At 37.3% G+C, this 17,377-nt stretch overlaps 2 pseudogenes; both read left to right on the forward strand.

Moving 5' to 3' along the window:
* The first annotated feature begins 1,436 nt into the window (after nucleotides 1–1,436).
* Nucleotides 1,437–11,511, forward strand: LOC149152915 (uncharacterized; annotated as a pseudogene).
* Nucleotides 11,512–12,282: 771 nt separating this feature from the next.
* Nucleotides 12,283–16,913, forward strand: LOC149152916 (uncharacterized; annotated as a pseudogene).
* Nucleotides 16,914–17,377: the final 464 nt, after the last annotated feature.

Consider the following 17,377-nt stretch of genomic DNA (forward strand, 5'->3'; position numbering starts at 1 on the left):
GGTGGTGTGATTTGTGTTGTGAAAACAATCTCTCGCGCTCTTTTCATATTTCTAACATGGAATCAGAGCCTATTCTAGCTTCACTCCCTCAAGGGAGGGCCAGGAAGATGTGAGAGAGCATTGAGTTTTATTGCTTTATAATTATAGTTGTAGCTTAGATGTGTGCGTGAAGATTTCTGGTGTGGTAGAAAATATTGTTGTGTTTTGTGTGTTGGTTTGTAAATTTACCCCACTGTCTAGATCTGAGTATTGTATGAATATATTGGACAAAGTTGGGTGATGTCTTCCCGATAAAGAAATTGATCTGGCAAATAAGAGCTAAAATGAACAACGTGAGGAAGCTGTGAGGAGTGCTTGCTGCCATTGATGTGCATGTGCTCCTAGAAAAGTTTATGTTTCAGCTCGTAATAGGTTTATGTCGCTTACAAGATGTAGGATTCTCCACGGCCTATAAGAGATTGTTCTTGCCATGAAATTGGGGCCACCATGACCGTTGCAACCCTGACACAAAATTTTGGGGCCACAGATTGCAGGACCTTTACGCAGAAATTGGGGACTCCATGACCATCGAGGAGAATCGAAATCGGGCCATCCACAATGGCAACACGAAACATGACATCACGGTTACACTTGGAACCCTATTCAAAGAAATATATGTAGTTTTTTTCTTCGAGTAAATTTCGTTAGCTCCGTGACCAAGAGTGACAACGCTTTAAAGGTTACGAAATGGGTGATCATGGTAATGAACAGATTGTTGATGGAGGAACAGAGCCTACCTCCAAATTGTTGGGCAGAGTACATTGTATCTACGCTACCATAGGCAAAGAGGGGGATTTGATGTTTTTTTGCAAGCACTGTGATATAGCACGATTGTAATTTGATGCCACTGAAATATGATTTTTTTTGCAATACTAGGATTTCATCGTATTTTGGGCAGGATTATTTGCTGCAAAGTTTTCTTGTTCAATCGAAAATCATCACTTGCTCCACTGATCTTTGTTGAACAATTCTAGGAATGGAAGCGTGCACTTTTTGACCAAAGTGATATGGTTGAATGTCAAAATGGTTCAGCCATATTGGGCATGTTATTTAGTTTTGAACCTTATACTTTAAGGTTGTTTTAATATTGGTTTGTCTACCTTTTATTTATTGGTGACAGGAGTTTTATAAAATAAAAAGAGAAAATTTGTGGTTGGGAATTTTAATGGTGAAAGGGAGTTGTGTGAAAAAAAAATTCAAATGGAGAACCACAAAGAACAGGACAGTTATTTAATAGATTAATGTGCCCGTCGTGCTCTGAGAGCATTAGTCAAAGGTAGTTCTTAATAAGGTCAAGTTGGTGAGACCCGTCGTGCTCCGGGAGCATCAGTACATGTCAAGTTGTAGAATTATCTGCTGAAGACATTCTGTATCCAGAATGCTATCCTAGATAATTGATGAAGGTTGCGGAGGGCCGTGGATTCACAGATGGTGGCAATTCCATAGGATGGTTCAGTATCGAGACTGACCCGTTGCGCTCTGGGAGGTTGAGAAGCGTCAATTCTGCAAAGTTCATCAACGATGGTCAGAGGCGGTTACGTTTTAAATGGAGGTCAAGTGACAACTCGAAGATGTGGTGGTGAAAGAGCGGTGTTTGCGAGATTCCAGAGTGGATGTGGGTGCTGATGAAGACCATATCAGACAAATTTGACAAAGATTTATTTATCGTTATAATATGTGTTTTTAATGTTTTCCATGTAAGCATTAAGGGAGAGTGTTTGAAGTAATGCTTCCATGTCATGTATAGTTGTCATTATGAGTTACAAGGAGTCAATCTAGAAGCTGATGATTCGTACACTATGAGTTGGAGCCATAATCTAGATGTGTCGAAGTAAGTGTGTTATGTCCTATATATGTAATGTATATGAGATCAATAATATGATGGTGGTGTGATTTGTGTTTTGAAAGCAATATTTCGCTCTCTTTTCATATTTATAACACCCTAGTAGCCATCATAGGGCGAGGCGAATGACACAAAGCAATTCACCTGTAATTCTCAGTTTAATAGAGACAAAGCAATGGAGATCTCATCCCTCGCAACAACAATAATAACAACATCCTAAACACGTCCACCACCTATTGCAACATCTGACCCCGAAATATTTGTAGGGTCTGAAATGATAAATGTTTCTATGGACACCTTCCCCAAAGCGTGGTATAGTTCGTAGTCGCGAAGCAGGAACCATTATCATGGTTTGTAGTCGATCATGCAAGTTTAAGGATGTTGGCCCAAATAGGCATGAGGGAACCTTCTGATATTCAGTAATTGGTCTTGTATCATACAAAATAGGATGTGTATGGCGATAAGAAAGATGACCACAATGTGAAAAATCTCAAAAAAGAGGAAGTGATTAATCCCGGAGAGGGGGAAGGCGTCAAAGTCCAGTCAGACCCCAACGATAGGCCAAAATGGAGCAAGGAGAGCCAGTGTAGAAGGAGATATCATATAGAAAGATGGCAACACAAAGTAGAGTGGGGGGACAAAGGTAAAAACCAGGTCGAGATTAAGAAATAACAGTGCACATAGAGGTAGATCAGCTACAGAATATAAAAACTAAACCGGAAAAATGCAACTGAAAGCTTACATTGCTATCGCCTCGCCTCGCCCAAAGTTTCCAAACACCACAATTAATATAGTGTGTTACATTAATCCAATCATAATGAACATCTTGTTCTTACTTTAAAAATTAAGTATATACCATTTTTTCTATCAAGATTTTAAAATTTCATGGGTATTACCTTTTTTTGAATATCAAAAACATAAGTTAATTTCGTTTTGAATATCAATTTTTTTTAATATAATTTTGTTTAGAACGCAAACATATGAGTTTTATTTATAATAAAATTATGATGTTTATAAATGATGTATGACTTTGACGAACAAGTATGATGAAAACCTCATTATTGTGCATGATTTCCAGTGAATATTCGTAATTGGTCCTAAAATAAACATGGCAGTTCCTATTTCCAACTCTATTGAAACATAAATGCGTCTGACATGCAAGGGGAATAGCAGTTGCCTTGCTGCTAACATGCCAAAGTCAACTTTGAGGGAAACATAAATGCAAGGCAACTGCTATTCACCTAGCATGTCAAACTGCATTTATGCTTCAATAAGGTTGGAAATAGGAACTGCTACAATAAACATTGTCCACGTCATATAAATTTCACAATCACATTCAACTATTTATTTGGATTTATAAAAAAAAGGACGCCTGTCAATTCGTGGTCTATTTTGTTTTGTCTACTTTGGCAGGCTTGACTTGTGGCAATTCGTGGTGTATTATTCTGGGGTTAGTTTTTATGTTGTCTTTTTCGAAATGGACCGTGTGTGCAATTTGATATATGGTTGTCACATGGGTAGCCTCACAAATGTGACAAATTAAACCTAATTACAGGTCATGATTGCCATAAAAAAAACTAATTATCAAAATAAATAAATAGAAACACTTTAACCAAAGAAGGTATATACTAGCATATTTCTGAATGTGAAAAGGACACATTATTATAACGTTTAATTAAATTTTAATTTAATTCCATGTGTATTGAACTTAATTAAAGAAGATGTGGTGTGATGCAAATTGCGTTGCAGTTTTTTTTCCCAATTTTGAGCAACATGTATGTTTTATCACAGGGAAGAGATATATCATGTATTACAAAATAAGAATGGGTTGTGGGATATAAATTTGGATGAAGAAGATAGATAGAGAATTGATTGTGGGATAGAAATTTGGGTGAATGAAGATATTTAATGGAATGTTATTATAGAGAAGATTTTTGTTGTGATGTATTTGAATAATAATTTGTTGTAGTAATTTTATTTTTTTTTGAGATTTTTTTAAAAATATTTATTTGTCAAATTTATCTAAAATTTAGTAAGAATTTATTAAAATCATCAGTTTGAGTTTGATCTCTTTACAATTTAAAAGTCATAAAGTTTTTTTTTAGCATTGAATCTATTTATACATTTAAAAATACATTTTAAACAATAAAAACTCACAATGAATATATACATTTTATTATTAATATATCTTCATATGCAATAAATATATGCACTTTAAGTAAAAGTAAAATTTACATCTATTCCACAATTTAACTACATACCATTTTGATGGCCATTTTGGTTGTCTATTGTTTAAATTGTTTAAATCTAAGCCTCTTGGAGAGATGAAAGTTAATTTTAAATCATTAACCAATAAACTAAATATTTCTCTAGATGTAAAAGATATAGACATGATATTAATATTTATTAAATATAATTGGCGATTTATCGAATCTATTTCATTGTTTATCTTTTAAAAGAAATTAATAGTATATTTCAATATGTATATATAGATAGATATATGAGATTAAATTAATTAAATTAAATTTAATGATTTAATTTTTAAAATATTAATTTTTGAAATATAATTTATTTAAAAAATAAATAAATTTTAAAAATAAACTTATTTTTTTTTTCAATAATTTTATCAATATTATTATACTATTTCATGGAATTCCTATATTAACAATAAATTATCTCGTTTAACCAATCTTAACTAATATTATACTTGTCATTTAAACTTACTTATAATAACTAAATCTTAAATAATATATGCACAAACAATTATAGTTTATAATGAGATGGATGTTATTTTATATATTAAAAATATCTAATAGAACTAACATATATTATTTTAAAATTTTAAAACATATATAATAATAAATGTAATTTAATATTTAATTTAATTATGTCTTAAAATTTTCGTTTTTCATTATTTTTATAAGGAACATATGTGTGTGTCAATATCATAAGGAATGTGTGTGGGGTTAAGAGCTTTCTTACAATAAATATTATTTATTTCTCACTAATAGATTAGTATGTTAATGATTAACAATAATAGAAAACAAGTTAAAATCTTTACTTGTGTAAAATAAATTATATCTTTGTTAATCTTTAGTCTATCATGGGAAAACAAATCAATGGCAAAAAATAACAAAAATAATACAACTTTCAATTAATTCATTTTATGTTAAATAAAATTGTAATTTAAATTTTAAACATATAAATATTTCAATACATTTATTTTATTTTTAAATAAAAATATATTTTAAATTTTAAATATAAATCTTTAGTTAGGGATATATTTGATTGTATGTTTCACTAGCCAAATTATATAAGTTTAGTTAGTGAACATTTAAAATCATTTTCAAATAACAACATTTCTAAATCAATTGTAGCTTAAAACTTCTTGGAATTCATTAATTCAGTTTAATATAAAAATATAATTAAACTTTTAAAATAAAGACATAGTTGAAATTTTAAATATATAAATTTTTGTTGTTCGGGTGGCATAGAAACTGTTGGTTAACTTTGAGTCATTCTCCTCAGTAATTTCATTTTAAATGCATGGGATCTACTTCAGGGTGGTGGCAGTATGACGTGATTGGGGTGGTGAGGAGGAGGATTCCTCACTTTGTTGTTTAAGCTTCTCCATGGTTAGATATCCGGTAACTTGGGTCACTTGTATGTTGGAATATGGCAACAAGAATATTCCAATTTAATTTGTCCTTGAATTAAATTGTGAATTAAAATCGAATTTAGTCTTAACAACTACTTGGAAATAATTAATTAATTTATTTTAAATTAATTAGTTGGAGAAATTCAAGTTAGAAGTCTTTTTTAAGTCATGCAAGAGTTATCCCTTAAATTAAGGAGATAAGATTGAGTTATATTTGAGTTGTAATTAGTTAACTCAGTTTACTAAGTTAAGTCCAGTTAAATTAGTTCCAAACTGTTTGAGGAACTAATAGTGAGTTAACATTCAGTTGATGCATTAATGCACTCAACTAGTGCTACTCCAGTTAACTGAAGATTCCCTCATCGGAAGCTCATGCATGTCTATTATGAGAAAGTCCCAGCTGAGATTAATTTTCAAGGATAGTGTACTATCAGTTGCATGTGCTTTCTCATGGATAAAACTCATGCATGCAGTCAAGGATTCATCCTTGAGGATTGCGCAGTTTTAAAGGCTTGTTTTTCCACTTGGTAATAGGCTAATCATCCACAAGGAACAACACAAGGAAATAGGAGCTTGGAGGGCAAAGAGGAAGGCTGGAGAGAAGCCAAGATTACCTGTGAGCATCTGTGAGGATTGTACTAAGAGCTCACTAGTTGTGAGAGCTAAGGCTTTGTATAATTCCTATGTATTTCCACCATGTATGATAATACAATAGTGTGGGGTTTTATCTGAGACTTTCTCCAAAGTATTTTCATGTGTATTGTGCCATTGATTCTTCTTCTTTTGGTTATACTGTTCAGCTCAATCTTTAAGCTTCCGAAAATTGATAGTAGAAGTAGGTTATAGTATTCTGCTTTCATTTATATTGCATTATTGGGTTAACCTATTGTTACACAGTAATTTGTCACCATTGGTCACCGTCCCTGTTACCCCTTTCCCGCACTTTGGAGGACTCATTCCGGGACTTGTGAGCAGTGACATAACTTGAAAACACTTGCATTATGTTCCCCTAAGTATGGAATTCATATGCCTTGAAGACATCTCCTACAAAATATCCTTAAAAAGTCCCCTTTTTCCATTAGCGCGGATCCACAGTGTATCACCCGCACCAATGAAGGAAATTCTCCAAAGAGGGCACGCTCATTGGCGCTCTGTCTCAGAGTCTTACCCGCACCAACCAAGTTTGGAAAAGTTTGTTAACAAACGCACGCCCGAGAGTTTTTTCCTTTCGACTCATGTGGCTTTTCAGGGATAATGTCAATCTCATGGATGTCGAGAATCATCATCCACAATAGCTTTTCGAGGATAATGCTTATCCCATGAATGTCTAGATTCATTGTATCTCTTCCTCCGCCTCCATCTATAAAAGCTTGTTCTGGTGCATTTGACAAGCTAGTTTTGAGTAGAGGGAGAATGATACTGTCAGAAGTCTGAGAGATTGTTGTTGAGTCTTCTTTGTATTCACAGTCAAAGAGAGAGAGAGGCTTGTTCCTGATCTCGACAAGCTTTGCAAGACATGGGTAGCTGATCACCCAGCCAAAGGAGGATTTGACATCAGAACTTCGATTGTATACTCCTTTGTTGATTATTAGTAATAGATGACTATCATTATGGTTCCATTCTTGCTGTTCATTATAATGATGATTGAATTATATCTTTTCTGACCGATATATAATTGCATCTATTGGATTTTATGCTTGTATTTGTATCATTCTTTGCATGTGCAGGTGTCCATTCACGAAGATCGTGAGGATCATGACCGGCCGGAGCAAAGGAACGGGAGCGTCAACTCTCTTACAACACTAGCGTTGGAATCCAAGTAGGTTCTCGTAATCCACCTTTAATTTGCAAATAGGATCCTGCATGATAGTATTGTTTGATTGTTGCTAGACCCATTTTGGGTTAGTGGGATCGCCTCTGTCTGCAGAGGGGATTTACCTCTCCAACAATTTGGCGACTCCGCTGGGGAAGCTATTTGTTGTTTGATTCGTAAACTTTGGACGGAGCCTGAAGTACGGCCAGGTAGCCTTCGAAACGTTATTGCTCTGCATTAGCGAAGTAGATCAACGCCACTTCAGTAAATCTCCGGTTTGTTTTACGAACCGAACATCTTGGAGTTTGTCTTGCACTTTGGTTTTCTCTTGTTTTGATTGCTTAGATAGTTTTCTGGTTTGGATTCTTTGCTGTCTCTTGCTGCTTGGTCGGTCTGGATACTGTCGATTAGACCCTAGACTGCTTGTTTTTTATTTTTAAGCCAGCAAACTTTATTAGCGCGATTTTTTACCTGACAGTCGCGCCAGTGGGCGCAGGTTGCACAAAAGCAACTCGCGCTAATCCCTTAATAGCGCGAGTTACAGACTGACAGTCGCGCCAGGCCTGTGAACTTTGCCAGTTTGCTTGTTTGGAAGCCTTTTGAACTCAGATTTCTGTCTTTTCACATCTTTTTCAGCTACTGGAGTGTGTCAGAGATCTGTTTGACTGGTTTTTGACCTTCATCCTTCGGGTGTTTGCCTCTTTCCATCGATCTCATATCCCAGCCCTAGAGCATCTAGTGGCTTTGTACATCGAGCCTTCCATGGGAGTTTTTGGTTCTTTGATTGTCCAGTCGACTTCTTGGCTGTTTTTTGCACTTGTCTAGTGGTTGTCAAAACTTTTTATTGTGTGCTTTGAGAAATCTACCTATTGTTTGTTTGGATTTTGCTTGGCTTTGTTTGGGCTTAGATCACATAGCTCATTGAGATCTTTGTGATTCTTCTTGGCTTGACAGATTGTCTTGGTGTTTCAGACTTGATTCTATTTTCATTGAGTGAAATTTGTCTGTTTACTCTTTGTTATCATCTCTCAAAATTTGTTTAAGTGCATTATGCCATTTAAAAAAAAAAAACAAACGATCTTTTTGCATTGCATTAGTTAATGGAAGTTAGCATTCTTCACTGTTATTAGCAATTAGTCACTTTTAAAATAAAAGAAAAGAAAAAGTTTCGTTTATTGCCATTAGCTGCATTAGAATCTTTGTTGATTGTTTGATGATCATTTTGTTTGTTTGAAAGATCTCAACTCTTCTGTAGTTAGCATTCATCGAATGGAATGATACATTTTGGCATATAGCTTGCATTTAGGAAATTGTGAGAGATCACATACGGTAGGACCTGAAAACTGAAACCTAATCAAAGATCAACTGTAAAATGAACTGAATGAATCTAAAAACGCATTGGAACTTAACGCATACATTCTAGAGGTATAGGCTAGAGACGTGTTCCGGCGTCGTTAAACATAGTCACTGTTGTTTCACATTATGGTTGGGTGATTCCTCCTTTTGTGACTCGATAGTGGTCTAGCACGGATTTGTGCTCCCACGTACCATCGAGTATATGTGGAGACCCCACTAGGTTATCATCCTTTATCCACAAGAAGCCGTGTCTACCGCCTTACAAGCCGTAATGCACTGAACACAGCATTCGGGAAGATTGACTGCCGTACGGGAAGCCCTTGGTTTTCATTTGATTGCCAAGGTGTATAAGCAGTTTTACGGATTGTTTGGTATGTTAGACTCAGTCTTGTCAGTCAATGAGAGATTGATTCTCCTTCAGTAAGTTTGTATCTGGTCAAGTGTGATATAACACTTTCCAGAGCAGAGCATCGGCTAGGTGAAAAGCAAAGTAAGGCAAGGAAATTCTGCAGTGGCATATGTCTGTTCCTAGTTCTGATATGAGTCATTTGGGCTCCTATGTTGATGTACAGTAGTGGAAATCCAACTAACATTGCAAATCCAATTAAAGATGTAAGCGCCCAGATTGATATCAAAACAGGAGGCGGTAGATTGACACTCTACCAAAACTGTCTTTGTCGTTGTCTTTCTTGGAAGAGAACACAGCATCAGGGGGAAAACATATTTGTGCCTACATTGACATTACCTTGACAAAAAATAGAAACATGAAAATGTAGAAAAGTCGAGACATGATCAAGTGATAATCAGTGGATCAGTTGAGAAGTATTTGTTTGGCAACTCTGGAAATATTAGTCAATCACAAGCCTATCACCTGCACCCTTGGAAAAAGTTTCATAGCTCCAACATAATCTCCAGATATGAATGTCCAGTTTGAGACAGAGCCGATTGCAACTACTCAGAGTTCCCAATACGTTTTAGAACATCCACATAAAGCTTTTGGCACTTGCTTACCGGATCCAGGTCCAAGTGTAGCTAGCAACATCTCTCTTGAACAATCTTCCGGGTCTCATGAGTGGATCCATGGTACTCCAAAAACTAGCTACCAAAATTTTCCTTGTTCTCCACAAGAGGTTATATCTTATGGCTTGGGCCACTGTACTCAAGCTCATGAATGTTATACAAGTGATAAATATCGTATGAGTGATGGTTCAGTCCAAAGTTCCCCATTGCATGATAATGATTCTCTACAAAGTCAAAGATCAACTCTTGAAGCTCTGCCATATTCTACTGGACATTCATTTTACAATTCTCCATCAGTTCAAAGTTGTTCATCTAACGGAAGTCCAGCATCACCACAAGTACCACAAAATTACCCGTCTGGTCTACATTATCTCCCTTCACCACAGGAACCATATGGCCCAGCTGGAAGTGGCTACAGTGAAACTTGATATTTGTTGTAAATTTTGTGGGAATGAAGGTCATAAGCAAGTTACTTGTCCAGTGAGGAAGATAGCATTTAAAAATGATCTCATGTGTTGTGTTTGTGGTGATGAAGATTCAACTATTAATTGTCGAAAGAAGGTATCATTGCAGAGTGCAAAATTGAATACTACTAATAACCATGATATATGCGATGAACTTGGAATAGGGAAATCAGAAGTATCCGTGGAAAAGAGTGGGTCTGGGCTTCCAAGACAGTCCACTCAACCACTGGGTCTTACAGACAATTATATGTCATGGTTAGCTGGAGGTTTAGAACACAGACAAACTGAAAGTGCTGGAATAGGAACCGATACAAGGAAGGGTGGTGGATTTGAGACCTCTTCCATACAAGGTTCTTGTCCGTATGGATGCAGCCCCTACTCTTCAGATGTGGATATGGAATCTAGTTTTGAGAGTCCTTCCTTTTCCCATATGGGTTTGGGATCTCATTTTGAACACAATCATGGTAAAGAATTTGATCATGCAAATGTATATGTGGGATATCTGCCTCCTACCATGGAAGAGGAACAATTGATTAAGCTGTTCTCTTCTTTTGGTAGAATAGTTGAAGCCAGAATAATGAGAGATCATGTGAATGGTTCAAGCAAAGGTTACGGTTTTGTAAAATTTTACAACATCCATTGTGCTGCTCAAGCTACTGCACATATGAATGGCTACAGGTTGGAAGGCAAAACTTTAGCTGTAGGGGTCGTAGGATGGCCTCCTTCTGGCTCTAGGGTGGGACCTGCAGAAGGTATTTACACTTTTGATAAGCGACAACCACCAAGATTGCCTGTCCATTCTTGTGATTATGCACAACCATCGTGGAGTTCTCCCACTAGGATTGTATCGTCATCTCCTTATAATCCTTATTCTGATAACGATGGTTCTGGTATGTCATCCCATAGTGTCAGTCCTTTGCAAGGAGATACTTTCAACAGTCTATCAGCTACTTTATTTTGGACATATGGTCTATATTAGTTGCCATTGCCTTTTGTAGAATTGTCTAGCAGCATGCAAGGTCCACCTAGATCTCAACAAGTGCTAGGTAATGTGTATGATTCCTCGATGTCAAAACCAAATGTTCTTTCAGCCAATGCTATGAGCCATGTTTCTCCAAACCAAGCCAGGATTTCTACATATTGGCACTATGCACCTTTATCAATTCTATCAGGCAGTGCATGGTCTCAGTCACCATCACGAGGTTCATTAATGGGAGGTTTGAGTACTCCATGGTCTTCTAGTCTTTTTCCTTTTGGATATGAGAAGAAAGCTGTGGGATTGGAATAAGAAAGCTTTTGATCTGAAATGGGGCTGTGACATCAGAACATTTCAGTGATAGATAATATTTCTTTCTGAGACTTAAAGTTGAGTGTGTATATCAAACAGAAGTAATTAATCTCTGATTGACTGTGTACAAGGTAAATTGCCTTCACTGTTTTTGTGAGCAAAACTATTGATAAGCAAGCTGTGATTTAGTTCAACCAGGACACACACTTGTGTACTATTGGAACTTCAGCAACATCAGTAACCATTCGATAGAGGGACTCAAGAGAGCAAATATGAGTTTCAATGGGCAGAATGGCTTCTGTTGTGAAGACAGTGTCGTTGTATCAGTCGACAGCAATATAAGCATTGTATTTCATTTTGAGGGCTGTAAGTTTTCTTCTTCTCAACGAGTTGATATAGGAGAAAAGGACACGCTGGTTTCAAGTGCTGGAGAGATGGTTGTCGATAATGAAGGTCAACTGGCTGAGTTGTCATCATCACGATGTCAGATGACACCTAATAAACGAGTTGATGATAGTGCAGTTTATGTGAACAGTGATTTATGTTTTGATTTGAGAAGGGAGGCTGTGTGCTTTGTTGGTCAAGCTTTGGACAGAGGTCGGGAAAATCTTCTGGCAGCTTATTACAAGTCGTATGTCAACTTTGTTCTCCTCAGATGCTCTGTTCAACTAGCATGCATCAGTTTTTACAGTGCCATTCATTGTCACTGGAGAAGCGTTTTGAGGTGTGGAAGCTACTCAGTTTAAGCAGAAAATGAAAAGTGTGTGTAAAAATAATTTTTGGATGTTTCATCGCCAGAATATGGAAGCACTGCGGGTTGATGATTCTAGCTTAAATGAGGTTTCTATGTCGACAGTTTCCTATTTGCTTGGTAAAGGAAGTGCAAGTTGTGTGGTTAATGATACAGTTGTAATTGGGGCTCTGGGAAAAAACAATTCTGGGAATGGAAACTTCATCGAAGGGGGTCTGTATTTTGTGATGTGGCAGCCAATTGCGAATCCGATCCGTTTTCAAAGTACATGCGGTGGATTTACTCCAGATCATCAAGATCCTTTCCTAATTTCGGTAAACCGGCCAACTCATTTCCAGAGATTTGGGGCGCAGTTTGCAAAGTGGCATGCAAGATTCGATTGCCTGGACACCTGTAATGCCACCTCTTCATCAGATTCAATAGATTCGAGTGGAAGGAGCACTATTCTATCTTCAGAAGTGTTGAGTGTTTGTTTTTTAGTTTTATTTATTAATAATGAAAAAAAAAATCCCTGGTCTTGGGGGTCGATTTGTTTTGTTTTAATAGATTTTTTATTTATTTAATGTATCAAAAACAAAATCATTTAGTTGGTGGGAGAGAGAATTCTGAGTGCTGAAAGGTGTGTGTAACAGAGCTTCATTGTACAGTTTTTGACAGAGATTTTTAATGAAATTACACAGCTCTGACTTCTGAGATTCCTGTGGTATGAAAGTTAGCATAAGTTTTTCTTCTGTTTCATATGTAAACTGTTATGTTTCATTTCACTTCATGATCATTTCTAATTGAACAAATGAAGTGTTAAGGTAGAATTCATCATTTGTATGCTCTGCCTTTAAGTTTGTTCAATATTTCATGTTTTCTTCTGTTTGACAAGGATTCATCTTCTATGCCCTTGTCAGCTCCTCAGCAGTCTTGCCATCCCATTTAATCTCAATTTGATGTTAAATTTCTTGCCTACCTTGCCTCAGTCGATAATCTGTGTTTTTTATTATATTTCTCTGTTCAAGTTGTTTCTTTGCCCCATGCAGCCCAGAAAAACCCCGTCATTTTATTAAAAAACCCTAAAAATCCCAAATCAACCCTTTTGATCAGTTTACTAGCCTAAAATCAGTGTTACCCTATTGGTTATCTCGCCCATTGAAGATTTTGACCGAGATAGACCGGAGAGAGCCCTCTCCTGCCCCGTAGGGCTAGCTACGAGGCTAAGTGGTTTGATGTTGCCTTGAGGTTTACCTTTCTCAGCCTGAGGTGAAATTTCAAGCGCTAACATATTGGCGACCATACTGGGGAGAACATTCGACTTGTTGATTGTCTTGTCCCAGTACATGTAATCAAATTGCAGATCTGATGCTGATGGTGGACAGCAGTCAGACACTTATGCAGGCTGAACCATTCACCTCGCGACTCCAATTCGATCCAGACATTCCAACGCTTGCTGATCCATTCATGCAATGGAAGGGTATGTGGCAAACCCTGCCCTGTGTGAAGCTGTAGAAGGAATAAGAAAGGAGCTAGCAGATACTGAATTTGATGAAGATGTTTTCAGTGCCTGGCTTCATTTGTTGAAATCTTCAAAGTGGTTCAAAACTAAATTTTGCGAGTTAATTGTTGAAAGAATCGAGAAGGAGATTCAGTGTTTAGATGAGCAGATCCAGTCTTATGATTTCCAAGACCCTAAAAGGTTCTTGGAAATCCTTCCTCCATACTCGCCTACAGATGTTTACATTGACAGTGTGCAGCTGGAAGTATGCATTGCAGAGTTGGGACAGCCAACAGAGTCCGGCTTCCGCGATCCAATGGCAACATATATGGACATGTTTTTCACTTTGATTGATAGATCAGACTGCCTTGTACGTGACCAGGCTCATTACGTGCATGAAGGGCTGCCAGCAACTGCATCTATGGCCTGGTGGAAGCTTTCTCAACCGGCGTCATTTTCAGGTTTACTTGAATGGTTAATCTAGCATTTTGGTATTACCTGATCTATTGTTTGTACAACAGATTAGAGTATATTTTGTAAATAAATAAGCAGCCATAAGGGCAACATCTTGTTTTAGTTTGCTTGAAGATTGTTAAGTCATTTTTCAGTCATTTTAGTCTTGAGATCAAATCAATTTGAGTTCAGTTTCAGTTGTGTCGATGATGACTCCATTGCCCAATAGATGGAGCCACTGTCTGCTCTCCCAAATTTCTGCGGTTCTTGGCACCTCCAAAAAGCGGCAGCTGCCATCCCAAGTGGAGCCGATGTTAGACTCCGTCTTGTCAGTTAATGAGAGATTGATTCTTCTTCAGTAAGTTTGTATCTGGTCAAGTGTGATATAACACTTTCCAGAGCAGAGCATCGGCTAGGTGAAAAGCAAAGTAAGGCAAGGAAATTCTGCAGTGGCATATGTCTGTTCCTAGTTCTGATATGAGTCATTTGGGCTCCTATGTTGATGTACAGTAGTGGCAATCCAACTAACATTGCAAATCCAATTAAAGATGTAAGCGCCCAGATTGATATCAAAACAGGAGGCGGTAGATTGACACTCTACCAAAACTGTCTTTGTCGTTGTCTTTCTTGGAAGAGAACACAACATCAGGGGGAAAACACATTTGTGCCTACATTGACATTACCTTGACAAAAAATAGAAACATGAAAATGTAGAAAAGTCGAGGCATGATCAAGTGATAATCAGTGGATCAGTTGAGAAGTATTTGTTTGGCAACTCTGGAAATATTAGTCAATCACAAGCCTATCACCTGCACCCTTGGAAAAAGTTTCATAGCTCCAACATAATCTCCAGATATGAATGTCCAGTTTGAGACAGAGCCGATTGCAACTACTCAGAGTTCCCAATACGTTTTAGAACATCCACATAAAGCTTTTGGCACTTGCTTACCAGATCCAGGTCCAAGTGTAGCTAGCAAAATTTTCACATCTCTCTTGAACAATCTTCTAGGTCTCATGAGTGGATCCATGGTACTCTAAAAACTAGCTACCAAAATTTTCGTTGTTCTCCACAAGAGGTTATATCTTATGGCTTGGCCCTCTGTACTCAAGCTCATGAATGTTATACAAGTGATAAATATCGTATGAGTGATGGTTCAGTCCAAAGTTCCCCATTGCATGATAATGATTCTCTACAAAGTCAAAGATCAACTCTTGAAGCTCTGCCATATTCTACTGGACATTCATTTTACAATTCTCCATCAGTTCAAAGTTGTTCATCTAATGGAAGCCGAACATCACCACGAGTACCATAAAATTACCCATCTGGTCTACATTATCTCCCTTCACCACAGGAACCATATGGCCCAGCTGGAAGTGGCTACAGTGAAACTTGATATTTGTTGTAAATTTTGTGGGAATGAAGGTCATAAGCAAGTTACTTGTCCAGTGAGGAAGATAGCATTTAAAAATGATCTCATGTGTTGTGTTTGTGGTGATGAAGATTCAACTATTAATTGTCGAAAGAAGGTATCATTGCAGAGTGCAAAACTGAATACTACTAATAACCATGATATATGCGATGAACTTGGAATAGGGAAATCAGCAGTATCCGTGGAAAAGAGTGGGTCTGGGCTTCCAAGACAGTCCACTCAACCACTGGGTCTTACAGACAATTATATGTCATGGTTAGCTCGAGGTTTAGAACACAGACAAACTGAAAGTGCTGGAATAGGAACCAATATAAGGAAGGGTGGTGGATTTGAGACCTCTTCCATACAAGGTTCTTATCCGTATGGATGCAGCCCCTACTCTTCAGATGTGGATATGGAATCTAGTTTTGAGAGTGCTTCCTTTTCCCATATGGGTTTGGGATCTCATTTTGAACACAATCATGGTAAAGAATTTGATCATGCAAATGTATATGTGGGATATCTGCCTCCTACCATGGAAGAGGAACAATTGATTAAGCTGTTCTCTTCTTTTGGTAGAATAGTTGAAGCCAGAATAATGAGAGATCATGTGAATGGTTCAAGCAAAGGTTACGGTTTTGTAAAATTTTACAACATCCATTGTGCTGCTCAAGCTACTGCACATATGAATGGCTACAGGTTGGAAGGCAAAACTTTAGCTGTAAGGGTTGTAGGATGGCCTCCTTCTGGCTCTAGGGTGGGACCTGCAGAAGGTCTTTACACTTTTGATAAGCGACAACCACCAAGATTGCCTGTCCATTCTTGTGATTATGCACAGCCATCGTGGAGTTCTCCCACTAGGATTGTATCGTCATCTCCTTATAATCCTTATTCTGATAACGATGGTTCTGGTATGTCATCCCATAGTGTCAGTCCTTTGCAAGGAGATACTTTCAACAGTCTGTCAGCTACTTCATTTTGGACATATGGTCTATATTAGTTGCCATTGCCTTTTGTAGAATCGTCTAGCAGCATGCAAGGTCCACCTAGATCTCAATAAGTGCTAGGTAATGTGTATGATTCCTCGATGTCAAAACCAAATGTTCTTTCAGCCAATGCTATGAGCCATGTTTCTCCAAACCAAGCCAGGATTTCTACATATTGGCACTATGCACCTTTATCAATTCTATCAGGCAGTGCATGGTCTCAGTCACCATCACGAGGTTCATTAATGGGAGGTTTGGGTACTCCATGGTCTTCTAGTCTTTTTCCTTTTGGATATGAGAAGAAAGCTGTGGGATTGGAATAAGAAAGATTTTGATCTGAAATGGGGCTGTGACATGAGAACATTTCAGGGATAGATAATATTTCTTTCTGAGACTTAAAGTTGAGTGTGTATATCAAACAGAAGTAATTAATCTCTGATTGACTGTGTACAAGGTAAATTGCCTTCACTGTTTTTGTGAGAAAAAATATTGATAAGCAAGCTGTGATTTAGTTCAACCAGGACACACACTTGTGTACTATTGGAACTTCAGCAACATCAGTAACCATTCGATAGAGGGACTCAAGAGAGCAAATACGAGTTTCAATGGGCAGAATGGCTTCTGTTGTGAAGACAGTGTCGTTGTATCAGTCGACAGCAATATAAGCATTGTATTTCATTTTGAGGGCTGTAAGTTTTCTTCTTCTCAACGAGTTGATATAGGAGAAAAGGACACGCTGGTTTCAAGTGCTAGAGCGATGGTTGTCGATAATGAAGGTCAACTGGCTGAGTTGTCATCATCACGATGTCAGATGACA

The sequence above is a fragment of the Pinus tabuliformis genome, chromosome 9 (genome assembly GCF_031772625.1).
Source record: "Pinus tabuliformis cultivar Carrire ecotype Pingquan chromosome 9, CPIR1, whole genome shotgun sequence".
NCBI lineage: Eukaryota > Viridiplantae > Streptophyta > Pinopsida > Pinales > Pinaceae > Pinus > Pinus tabuliformis.